The 13786-nt window shown below is 41.9% G+C and overlaps 1 protein-coding gene across 9 annotated transcripts in view; it reads right to left on the reverse strand.

The window, feature by feature from the left end:
• The window catches only part of RIPOR2 (RHO family interacting cell polarization regulator 2), a 167976-nt gene that overhangs the window by 65549 nt on the left and 88641 nt on the right, over positions 1-13786 (reverse strand). The window lies entirely within an intron of this gene.

The following is a 13786-nucleotide window of genomic DNA, read 5'->3' on the forward strand; positions in this document are numbered from 1 at the left end:
TGTCTTTTAATTTTTTTTCTCTGGTTCACTGATGAGAAAGTGGGTTATCATTCACTTTCTAGGGTTTTTACCCACTGTTTCTAACACCCCATTCCATCAGCCTGGGCGAAGTTAGAAACAATAGAGTGAGGGCTTGTGATTCCTTGGACAAGCCTGGGAGAAATAAAGCAGGTAACAACAGATCTTCTTTGAACAGATCTCTGCAGGGCCTCAGACTCCTTACTGGTCAATAATTTATTCACGGCAAAAAAGGGAGGCGAAGGACAAGATGGGTTTCAAGAGACGTACCAACCAGATGCAATGTGTGGACCCTATTTTGATCATGATGACAAACCAACTGACAAAAAAAGTCACGTTTGAGACACTTGAGACATTTTAATATGGACTAGATATTAGATTATACTAAGGATATATTGCTCATTTTGTTAGGTATGAAATGGAATTAGGATTATGTAAGAAAATGTCCATACTTTAGACATGCACACTGAAGTGTGTAGGATTGAAATGACATAAGGTTTAGATTTGCCTCAAAATGCTTCAACGACAATAACAAAAGGAATAGAAAAAGCAAGTGTGGCAAATATTTGCTCTATTTATGTGTCTCTTTGAATAGGTTAATAATTTATTGCATGCCTACTAGCCCGGGGCTGATCAAAGAAGGTAATACCAAATAGCATATGGGAGTCAGGATACGCATCTAGCATAAAGTAGGCAAATGTAATCTCGGGGACAGTAATTCTTAACCTGTCCTCCTTCATGGAGCACTTTAAAACACACTGAATGTTAGAATGGAGAATGCAGGACAGATGCAATACACGAAATGTCTTCAGATCTCAGTGCAGATAAGGATGAGGTCACTGAGAAGAGAAATTTGTCCATTTTGACTAGGAGGAGGAGGTTTGATTTGGCCTTTTTGTTTGGTGGGTCTACCCTGTCCCACTTCAAGGCAAACAAGAAGCCTATATTTTGACCCCATTAGCTTTGATCAGGGAGCCTCTGATTGTGCCTCTGCCCTCTGACTTGTAGGAAGAAGCTTGTGAGAATATTTTGAGACTTTCATTATAGACAAGAGGACAGAGAGGTCTACAGCTGCCAGGACTCGTAGAAACAAATGCATACCTTGAGCAAACTGGCAGCGTTGAACTAGGCAACATTAGCCCATGTAAAAATGAAAAGATGACATAATCTCAGTGTAGGAAAGTTAGGCATTCTAGCCTTCTCCATCATATGGAGCTTCCAAAGAATTTAGTACCTGGTGCTAAATTTAGAAGAATTTAGAATAGGTAACCCTTTGGAAATCAAAATAAATAGTGGTAGCTACACAGCTGCTTGTCTCTCTAGTTCACCCAGAGGCCTCAAAGAAACACCTTTATTGGTGAGAGTAATACATTTCATGTTTGCAGATTCCTTTGTTCCAAATACACTGACATCTACTCTATATCCGGACAGTGACCATGTTAATTAGGTAGGATATTTAATTCCTGTTGTGTAGATTAGGAAACTGATCTATAGGCAACTGTTCTAAGAAGATCATTGATAAAGTTGGAACAAGAGTCAGAGAGTTTCTACCTCCCAGATATAGTCTTGTTCCTCCCTATCTTCACTTTCCTTAGCTGAGAAAGCAGAATTCCTCCCTTTGCCTGCTTCTTAATATGACTTCCCATCAACCTGGAGTGGAGGATCAGCAGTACTCAGAATGCCCTATGGCCTCACAAACATCATCAGTCAGAACTGATCGGGTGCTCAGATGGTTCAGGAAGAACAACTGATAGTTATTTCAACATCATGTCTCTGCCTTTTATTTTCTTATTCCATAACCATTCCCCACAATGAGGTCTCATTATGGGTTAATAACACAATATAACGACAACAGCATTTTAGAGTCGACAAAAATAAATGGGTAATCTTTGCTGTTCAGGGGTAATGCCTTGTACCTTATTCTCTTGTGGTTAAATCTAGAAAGTCATGCCTGCTGCTAGGAACTGGGTTATTGGGTTCATTTGAAGATATCTACTGCAGTAAAATAAATATCTAACCTACATCCCAGCTTCTGCACCTTCCTATTGATATAACTATCAAAAACCTCTAGAAAGAGTCTAATATAGTACAACATCTAATTTAGAGAGTCTCAAACCTGGATGCATACTAGAATTAACTAAATAGCTTTTTAAAAATGTCATTGTCTAAGCTTTATCCTTAGCAATTTCAACTTAATTGATCTAGGGTGGTGCCTGAGAAGAGGTATTTTAAAAAATCTTCCCAGGGTTTAAATATTTTCTATACACACGGTATATAGTAATCATTGATCACATCTGCCTTCCATTCTTTCAGCATGTAAAAAAGTACGGCATTCACGTTGTCTAGTGGCCTGATTCCAATTCCAATATAAGAAATGATAACATTGTATCTCTTATTTAATGCCAAAAAAAAAAAAAAAAGAGTAGTTCTGGGAATCTTAAAATTTAAAAGAAAAACTTTTCCACTCTTGGGAAGAAGACTTAAGAGTAACCACATGTCAGGGTTGGCCCTTGTGGTCACCTACTCTACTGTTCCAATGCTGTGCTGACAAGGCCTTCCCTCTCAGGGCTGTTGAGATGGCAGAATTCAGCCTGCCTGCACCACTTTAGAGGTGTAGCCTGGGCAGGTTGCTTAACCTCTCCAGACCTCAGTTACCCCATCTGTAAAATGGGGTAATATAAGAACCAATTCACAGGTTGCTGAGAAAATTAAATAGATTAATGAGCGCAAGTGCTGGTTTAACAGTAAATAAGCATTCACATTTTTACTGTAACAGTGACGAAGCTGTATCCATCACTAAGTCACTTCCAGTTTAATAAGGTCTAGATTGAGATTACCGGTGGTACATCTATCAGAGGAGAAAAGCTTTAAAGGAGGTTGATTTCATGAGTTTTATAATTGACCTAGGTACTCATTTATAAGGACTGTGCATTCCTCAATCCTCTTGAAAGTTGAAAGCGAACTGAGCTAATCTTCAGTTATAGGGACTATATACAATCTGCAGAGGGGGTGAAAGATAGTTGACTTTCCTATTTAAAAACTATAGTGAGTACTAAATATGGTATAGAGTCCAAGGATGTTTTCTCACTAAACAGGAGTTTTTAAGAGTTGATTTTCTATGGTATGACCATAGCTGGTATGTCAGCTTTTCAGTGGACATCCTCCAGACAATCAGCTGCTTTGAACGTTTTAATTTTTGTAAGATGTCATTCATACTGTATGTTTCTTAAATCTCATTACAAGACTGTGGAATTGAGAGTACAGAGAACATTGAATGTGGGTGTTGAGTACAAGAAAATGGGATGAGCAGAATTCAAAATGTGAGCTAGACAATGTCTTTCAAAAATGATATGAATTCACATAAGAATGTCTTTTGATCCCCAGGAGGGATAGAATTTTTCTCTGTCATACACCATTTAACAGGATGGGTCTATTATTTCCAAGTTGGCAGTGTGGGTGTACCAGCCCCAAGAGCAGACGCGCTCCAACTGTTCAGCCTGGGGTATTCAGGGTGACGAGAAAGGGGCAACAGCGTGGACAGGTGACTGGACACATCTAGTCACTGTGCTGCTACCCTTCTGCTGCCCTCTGGATTACACAGTGTGCCATGATTAATATTTGCAGCAAGAAAGGGCTGCACCTGATTGACCAGTTTATGTTTCTGTTAGTACTTCCAGAGTCAAGGGAAATGGTTTAACTGAGAGCACTTGTCTTAGTAAATGAGGGTACATGTAAACTTTACACTTGTATATGTCACATATTTTCTGACGCGATTTCATGCTGTCACAGCACTACTTAATAGAGGGTCTTAAATTACATAGAATCTTAAAGATTGTCACAGCCAGTATCTTTGGAAGCAGCAAGTAAGAACAAGGAAGCAGCAGGGTCCAGAAGCTCACACACACCTGTGCACACACAGACACATCAAAGTTGTGTGAGTATAGTTAGAAAATCGGTCTGCAGTCAAACAATTGGTGCGAATCTCCTCTTTGGAAAAATGACCCCTGCTCAGCTTCCTCTTCTGTAAAAGGGGGTCACAACAATCATAACATTTACATCTTAAAGTAATCGTGAGGATTAAGGGACATCATGCCTGTGGAGCACAGCCAGGCACAAAGTATGTACTCAGTAAAACTGATGCCTATTATCATCGTCATCATCAAGGCCAAGAATAAGAAGAGAAATGGCCTTATTAAACAGCGAAAAGTTTAATGTTTTTATGCTCTGCTCTATTTTGCTAATTAAGTTGCTCTTGATGGAACCTAAAATCTCAAGTGATGAATTCTGGCCTGGTGGTAAGATAATTAGGAAGTCATAACCCAGTTGTCTAAGCTGGGCTCCCTGTGAGGGTGGGGGCAAGGCTCCCCCTGCTGACACTGTCCGAAGACAAAATCTGATTATGGTATGTAACTTTGCTTAGAAAAGCTGATCATTTTTTTCCCTCCAAAAAAAGAGCAACTGAGGGCCAAATATCCATGCTTCTTTTTCTCTTCATAAAATTTCCTTTGATGGCTCCTTTTGGATTCTTAGAACTTGATAGAGGAATAAGAAAATAAGCATGAAGCTCAAGACACAAGGTGTTGCCTTTTGAACTTCACTGCAATGCTCTGTTAGCTCAATTTAACTTCCTCTGTTTAAGTTCCCACATAAGACATTTCTTTTATAATTCATTGCTAGGGCAATTCCTCTGAGGAAATGCTGTACTTTGTATGTCCATCTTTTCAGTAGCAATAACTTAAGTGATAACCTACTATGTCCCCCTTTTTGCCCAGCAAAAAGCAAGTTGAGAGCAAAACTTGCTGCTCAATTGTAGCATGAACACAATGCTTTAAAGTTAGAACACTGCCTTTTTCCAGTTCCTCCTTCTCATGTTTATTCTCATTTTCAATTGCCCCCAAATTTTGGAAAGTCATGGAATATAATTTTTTTTAACAAACTTTTTACCAAGTCTTACTCTTCTTTCAACTACCACATGTGAGTCCAAAGAAGCCTGACCAGCTATCATTTGTTTGATAAAGGTCATGAGGATATTTCTGTGTCCATGCATTGCCCAGTAATTTATTCCAGCTGCTTGTCTTAGTTTTTGGAAGCCACTGGATAACAGTAGTTCGAGGACAATGTGGAAACTAGTAGCTCTTACTACAAATCCCCCATAAATCTTGATAAAAGAAATAACCATCATTCCCACTGAGTTTTTCCCATAAAAGAAATTATAGTCAGGCTAACACAGGGCTCATGAAGATCATTTCTCCTGCACTGATTTGAAAAATGGGCACTTCTGGAAAAGATTGAACAGGAGCTAAATCAGTGAATCAAAGCAATTGTTCAGGACATTATATTCAAACAAACCAATGCAATTCTGCATATCAGACACATTGGTTACCATTTTTCATCATTCCTGAAAGAGAGAAGGGTAAAGCACGCTTGGATTAACCAGACCCAACAGGGTTCTTGTTTCTTCAACTGCAGGTCATTATCCTGCATAATTCTTCTCATAAACTAAGACTGCGAAGATTAACAATGATTTTGTTTCCTATATTCAATAATTAAGACAAAACTGAGCAATGGATACTTGACATGCGGGTACAGATTAGATAGTAGTCCTTATAAAGGGAACAATGATTCCCTTTTTTCTCTCGCTTGCCTTTTCTCCACTCCCTCCCCTTTTGTGCGGTTGTTCAAATCTCTGGGACATCTGTGAGGGACAGCAGCGAGGGAGGAGAAGCCTTAGCAGGATGCACTGCTTCCTCAGAGGAAAGAGACGTTTCATTTCCCCACCACAGAGCACCTTTGCAGACACACTGCTTCTTAGCAGGAATAAAGAACCTTCCAGCTGGATGATGTAAAAAAAGCTTCTCGGTGATTATAATAGAGTCCTGACGAGCCTCATTAATGCCCTAATATCAGCTGAGAACCTTGAAAGCTGCATGGACAGGCTGAGCAGTGAGTTGCTAAACCAGGTAACCTGGCTGCACCCAGCTGCGTTATATGAGAGAATTCAGGCTTGGTGAACATGCTATTCACTGGCAGTTGCTGTGAGAACTCTGAATTTGGGGTCTTTGTGCATTTACATCCGCAGCCATTGATCGGATTCTGATGCTAGGTAGCCCCGGTTTAAAACTGAGTTCTGCCCCTATTAGTTTTGCTGGGCCTGTGATCTCTCACTTATAAATTGGAGATAATAATTATTTGGGGTTATTGTGAGGTTTCAATGAATTAACATGTGTGCCTGGAACACTGGAAATGCTATTAAATAATAATAATTATTAATATTATTATATTAAAATTTTTATTTAGATTGGATATTTTACATTGAAAGAGGAATTTTATGTCAACATGTAACATGTCAAACATACACATACATCGTAATTCAGAATTTGCACTTATTTTTAAAAACTGCAATGGCTTCAGATGCCCCTGTGCCCAGGAGAGCCTTGCCTCTGGACCTACATTCAGAATCATGGGTTGATTTCCCCTCGGTTAGATTGTAAAGAGGTGAGACTAGTTACTTAAATGAAAAACTACACATTCCTTCCTTGCTTTGGCTATTTTCTTCCCTTGGTGGGGAAGGAGCTAGTTTGCAATGATCAGAGAGCCAAAAAAAAAATTACATCTGGAAAATATCTTAATGTGAAGAAACACACTTTGAGGATCTAAAAAAAAAATCAAAAACAAAAACAAAAACAAAAAATCTTGAAAAAGAAACACCACGTGTCATTTCTATCCTATTTTAGGCCAAAGACTATTATGAAAAAAATTCAAAGGGCAAACTTTTTTGGGGATGTCATGGGAGCCTGCACAGGGAGCAGTTCTTGACCTTTCTTATGTTATCACAGAGGCAGGTTTCTACTTGCAAAATACCGTATCCAATAGAGAGCATCAGTTAGGTAATAAGAAAAAACAGACTTCAGGCTTCCAATGAATTTGGCTTCAATAGGCATATTTTGGTGACTGAAGGCGGTAGGCAGGCAGAACAAATCACTTGTCCTCTCCAGCTTCGCACTGTTTTTGCTGCAGAGGCTACTTGAGTGACATCCTGGGTTGCGTGAGAACATCTCCAAGCTAACCTCGTATACAGCCTAGCACTGTGATCTTGGACATGCCAGCTAACTCTTTTGTTTTATTTCCTTGTTTGTTAAACCAGAGACATTAATGCTAGTCTTGCCTATAGCACAGGGTTGTTGTGTGGCTTAAGTGAAACAAAAGATGTGAAAGTTCTTGAACACTAAAAAAAAATCCACAAACATAAGGTACTATCACTTAGACAAATGTATTATTATATGTATTATTATCAAGGGGGCCTTGAACTTGAACTTCAGGAATAGCAAACTTTAGATATCAGGGAAAGAGGCATGTGCAGAAAAAGAAGTGGTAGGAAAAGCCTGCTGGCAAGATGGGACGCCCAGCATGGTTCCCTGTATTTCAGGGGCCGGATCACTGTGTGCGAGTCCAGGCACTGTTTCATCGCTTTTTCTCTGCCTCCTAGGTGGGTCTCCAATTTGAGGACACCCCTCAAAGTGAAGGCTTGCAGCACCTCTACCTGCCACATTGAGGCAGCTCCCCTTTGAAAAGAAGTTATTCTTGCCTATTCACATGTTGGGTTAGACAGTTTGAAACTCTTCCTCAAAGCTACCAATTCCACTTTTCTCCCCCAGCAGACAAAGTTACATGCGTGACGGTTTGCTTCCGGGATACATTTACAGAGTTCCTCAGGCCGATATTCCACAGGAGGAGAAGGTGGGCTTAGATTTGGTTATTTTACCACTGACAACCATCCTGCAACTTTCCCCATGGTGAAGAAATTCGATAGGAATAATACAGGACAGTGGTTTTAGTTGACGTTTTTTCTGCATTTGACCTTGTAGACGAATTTTCCAGTTATTTATTACTGTGTGAGAAATCACCCCCAATGTAGTGGCTAAAACGACAGCAGGGAGTCAGGACTCCACAGGAGTGCTGGGGCACAGTCCAGACTCTGGGGCACAGCCCGGGCTCAGGTCCCCTGCAGTCAGACGGTGGCTGGAGCAGTGGGGACTGGAGGAGCCAGAGGTCTGGTCAGGTGTCCTCTTCTCTTCTTGTCATCTCAGGCCTCTCTGTGTGGTCAGCTGGTTTGGCCTTCCTCACAGCATGGCAGCCTTGGGATAGTCGGCCAGCTTCCATGGCAGCAGATGTCTTCCAGATCTAGTGGTCCAGCCAGTAAGAGAGATAAGCTGAGTTATGATTTAGCCTTTGAAGTCACATTCGCTATTGGTCAATTCGAAGAGTATCAGAGTCATTTTGTAGGAAGAGCACGTCAGTGGGAGACACTGTTGAGGCCGTCTTCGGAAAATCTCATCTGCCATATGGACCGACTGTAAATAGTTAAGAGTTAAGCTGTAGAAAGCCAATATTCATCTTCGATGCTGTGACTGATGTATAATCTCTCACTAACACCACCCTGTGAGGAATCTCTAATAGACCAGAGAGCAACTTTGAGTGTGGTAAAACAGGTAACTATTCAGATGCCTTCCCCTCCTCTCCCTTCACCCTCATGACTTAGTACCACTTGTTAATCTTCCTAAAAATCTCAATGTCCACTTCTGTTCTGCCATATGCTGTCGTCCTTCAGAAAATGAGAGATGAGTGCCATCCACATCCACCTGTGGCTTCCCATGGCAGATGCACTGCATGCACATAACTGGCACTCACAACACTCCAATCTCTTCCTGTACTGAAGCCAGGAAGCTGAAAGCAACATTTCCCAGAATCCCCTGCAGCTAGGGTTCCACAGGTGATAAAGGGTGTCTCCACCAGATGCATTCGCACAGGATTTGAAGGTAGAAGTGATGGGGAGGCTGCGGGTATTAATTTCCAATGGCTGCTGTAACAAATCACCAAACATTCAGCTGAAGATGACACACACTTATCACTTTACAGTGTGGTAGGTCAGAAGTTTGCCAGAAGTTTGCCTCACTGGCTAAAATAAAGGTGTCAGCAGCACTGAGTTCCCTTTTGCAGGCTTCAGGGGAGACATGTTTCTTTGCTTTTTTATCTTCTAAAGGCCACCCACACTCCTCCCTTGTGGTCCCTTGCTCCATCTTCAAAGCCAGCAATGTTGTGTCTGTCTGACACATCTTCTGTAGTCACAAGACCTGTAGTGGGAAAGGTTTTCTGCTTTAAGAACCAATGTACATAGACAAGGCCCCCCTGGAGAATCCAGGGTAGTCTCAAGGAGCTTGACTTCGTCCCATCTACAAAGATGACATGTTCACAGGTTCCAGGGATTAGGATGAGGACATCTTTGTGAGTTGGGGGCACATTAACTAGCCTACTGTGCTGTGTTTCTGTTTCTTCCATTGTCACTGCTGGCAAGCATTTTCACGGACTGTCTGGTTTCCTGTGATGGCTTCCTGGATGGATGTTCCCTGACCATGGCAATGGCAGCCTCATTCAGGAGCCAGTAGCTTCTCAAATCAGCAAGCAGCTTCTTGATTATTGATCATGCAGTGACTCCATCAGTGGCCCAGTTTTACAACGTGACTTTCAAAATTGTTCTGGAAAGCCTGACCAAGACTGCGTTTCCTCGGCCTTCCTGACCCAACCATTCTGTAAGCCATTTTATCATATATATTCTGCAAAGTGGGTTCTGCTGCTTGCAATAGAGCCCCAATACATGTTCTCAGAGCTATATCCCTATGTGTGTCCTTGTCTCTCTTTTCTAAGCTCCATTTATTTCTGAGGATGGAGCATCACCAAGACAACACTGAATTATATTAGAACATGGGAAGATGTGGACCATTTCAAAGTAGTTAAAATGCTATAAATAACCTTACAAACTAAGACTACAGCATTGTCATTTAAGGGTTACCAGCAGGCTGCTATCCTGGAGTCCTCATTTAGGGTAGTTGACCTTGAACCTCTGCATAGCAACAGGGCACTTACTGTATGTCACATTAATTAGAAGGTAGAGTGTTGCAGTGGAGGCCGAGGCCAGGTCACTCCAGGCTTCATATGCAGCACAAAGTGGGAGATCAAATGCTATACTGAACAACCTCTTAGGAGATGTGCTAGCTCCAAGAAACTGTCACTGAATTTATTCCTCCTATTAGAAGGAGAAAAAGCATGTGTTCTTTGTGTTCATCTGTGTTGCTTTTGTATTTGCACGGTACCCTCCCCCCTTCCTGCCCTTGCCTCCCTTCCACAAGTCCTCCTATTGGACAAGGACAAAAAGAGACAAGCTTGAGAATAGCATCATTGTTCCTCAGTTCCTTCCTGAACAATTTTTTTTGAGAAGGAAGAGATCACTTCTAGGGCTAGAGGTGAAGGCTAATAGCATTAAACCCCAAAGAAATGATGTATAGAAGAAAGAGTTACAAAATATCACTCTTCTGTACTCAGGTTGTTTTTTGGTGTGGTCATTGCCAGCCTTGTGTTATCATCATCATCATCATTATTAATAGCCTGATATCATAATTGGTCCCTTCTGACCTTCCTTGCCAGCACGCTTCTCCACTGTCCTGAACTTTCTTACCTTCAGTCTTGATCTGAAATCTTGGTCACAAGCTGTTAGTTAATATTTGATGCCTGCTATTTACTAAGCAGCACATAAGCCCTGAGGATATAGGAACAAATAAAACAGACCCTCTGTGTCTTCAGGGAGCTCACAATCTTCCTTGTCTTCTTGGTTGGAAAGTCTTTCCTTCCCCCTCCCATCTATTTGTATGTAATTTATAATAGGCACATAAATGAAATCTTAACTGACTACTCCAATCAAAGCCTTCTCTCTCTGACCTCCTATAGCCTTCTTTCTAATTTATCATCCAAACCAAAACACTGCTGAGTGAAAGGGGGTGCTATTAATAAGTATGCTGCAACCACAGATGTGTCCAGGGCAAACCAAGCACACCATCCAACGTGACTGGGTTGCTCCTGCTTCTCTGCCAGACCGTGCACTCCCTAGAAGGTATAACCAGTCTCTTACACTTTTCTATTGAATGAAATACTTAACTCTGGCCTGATCCCAGAATAGTTGCTCAGTAAACACATGCTTCAGTTGAAAAAAATTAGTATTCCCTTAAATTATATAACACTGAAGACTTGGACTTCCAATCCATCTCAGAAATAAACATGATTGTTAATCCGTTTATTATATTTTAGAATGCTAACCAGTGTGAAAAACATCCCCTTTGTCCGAGACTGCTCCTTCTTGGCCTGACAGCTCATTTCCATCTTATGGAACACAATATAGGACTATTATACCTCATTTGCTTTCGCTGTTGAAAAAAATCTAATATCTTTTGTAATTAGTGTAATGAATGAGTGAAGATATTTACCCCCTCCATTCAGTGTCCTGAGAAGAACATACAATAGATGTGCCCGGGGTTTCCTTGGAGGGAGGATAACCTGGTATTGGGCCACGTGTAAAATGGTCTTTTCTAGGTAGCCTGCCACACTCCGAGAAAAACATCTACTATTTTTAGGGAACATTTCCAACCAAAGTGGATGAGTATACTGTGACACCCAACACTCCCCTCTGCCTCCTGCCGCAAGAAAAACTTTGGCCCTAACACAGAGAGGAAAAGAGTGGCCTCGGGAGAGACGAAGGGGGAGGGACATGTAGGGGTTTCACTATTTCAGGACACACGTGTCCACTGCTTCTGCTCAACTGAATCAACTCAGAGGCTCCCCTGTGTACAACGGTGAGGTTTTCATTTTCAGGGGGAAAATGTTATGTTGAGAAATGTTATGTTATCTATAAGGATATGATTTCAGAAGTGGAGCGAAATGGAGTCAAAGGAGGGTACACTCCAGATGAAAAGGCACACGCTCATCATTTCCTTTCTGCATAGCTTTTTTCTAATAATCGCATTGTGGAGTATTTGCATGACAACTGCTTTAGGACACCATTCCACATCTCGATTTGTTTTGGGGGAACCAGTTATGTGCTGCTGGCCTGCCTGTCCCTCTTCTTCCCACCCCCAGCCTCAATTCCCATCTTCACTTTCTGTTTTCAGCTGGTATTCTTTTCTGGTTGAACGGCCACAGACACAAGCTGTCTATATCCCCCAGCTCATGGAGTTCAGCTTGGCGGATGAAAATAACGGCCCTGCTCACAGTCACTAGGTGAAGCCTGAGTGAAAAGTCAAGTCTACCATTGCCCCGGGAGCACCCACTGTGCATGTGCATAAAATGAACTTTCACTTCCGCCACCACTTCCCCCCAAGAAAAGCAAGAAACTGGTTTTAGACTTCTGATTTCTTTTCAGAATGAAAACAAGATAGTTTTTAATCCACCCCCAACCAATGAATGCAATGAACGGTAAGGTAACACTGGTTCGCAAACTCTTCAACCCAATGAAACATTATTTGTCCCATGGGACCACTTAATATGAAATGTGCAAGCTGCACTGCTTACTCCACAACTGTCTTTGTTTGTATTTCTTGACACTGAGAAGTGAACCAATATCTGTGAATTAAGCCAATATATAAGAGAAGTGACTTGGTTACATTTAGAAGTGGGCACGTGGTCGGTATCACAGCTGGCTGTGGGGTTTAGCCATAGGGGGTATGTTTCCATTTAGGTGACCTTGGATTAAGGGGAGGACACCTGGAGGTCATCAGCAGGGCTCCAAGTCAATACATGTCACTACTAAAGAGAATTTCGGTGTTTACCTTTAGATATAAATACTATCTCCTTCCTAGCCTCCTTGGTTTTTCCAGGTCACCCATGAAAGGGAATGAATGTATCCCTTTTCTGCTGGAAATAATTTTACTTTGTAGTCAACAGAAGGAAGAAGAGCCATTTCTGGAACTTGTGTTCGGGTATTCAGAATTCTGTGCAAGTCCCTAGTGCATACTTTCAATTTTATTAAAAAATACTCGCTCCAGCTTGGTGTTCCTTTATATTTATGCTGAAGATAAAATATTCAGAGCAAAATCTCACATTGGAGTGTCAGAGGAAGAGAGAAGCAACATCAACTGCGGCCTTTTGAAAATTAACATATGTGGCATGTTTTCACTAAACAGTCTCCGGTGTTCAGGTTTTCAGATGTTTGGGTGCAGCAGACTTTTGGACAGACAAATGCATCACCTTCCTGCGGGAGAGCTATGACTTGGCGGGATCTTAACTGGATCCCAGCTGAAGGGGGAGTCAAGCCAGGAGGCTGACCCTGAGGTCTGAGCTGGGAGGAAGTGGTGAAGGGGGGAGGGGGATATTTCCGTTGGCTCCTGTTACCCTGACTATACACACCCCCACATTTGTTCCTAAAGAAGGACGCTAGCTACTGGCCATTTCCTAATTAACCACTGGAGAATAGCCTGAGGATGCGGGTTCTTGGAAAGTTCCAGTTCACACCCCGCTCCAGTGACAACTGCTCAGCTCAAACACAGTTGGATGCAAACACAATGGGCTAGACCGTGGGTGTTAGTGGGCAAACTCAGAGGCTGGTCCTGAAAGGCTGGAGGTGCGAGGGAAGAGGGGTAGGAATACCGAGGTGGAGTGGAAAGGAGAGGAACATTCTCAGAGCCAGATCAACCTGATAGAAAAAAATAAAGAGAAGTGACTGTGTCAGATAACAAAGGAGTGAATGCTCACACCAGATGCCCAGTTTCACGGACAGGGCCAAGTACAATTTCTTTAGGAATAGGGGCAAGAATGAGTCACAGTCCTAAACTTGAGCCATGTGCATAGATATGAGCATGTTAGAAGTGGGCAGCAGGGAAGAAAGGTGACCCCAACGTTTTCTAAGATAATCCTGACTGTTGTTCTGTTCCCCCAACCAAAAGCCTAT

This window comes from Rousettus aegyptiacus, unplaced genomic scaffold (genome assembly GCF_014176215.1).
Source record: "Rousettus aegyptiacus isolate mRouAeg1 unplaced genomic scaffold, mRouAeg1.p scaffold_m13_p_17, whole genome shotgun sequence".
Classification (NCBI taxonomy): Eukaryota; Metazoa; Chordata; class Mammalia; order Chiroptera; family Pteropodidae; genus Rousettus; species Rousettus aegyptiacus.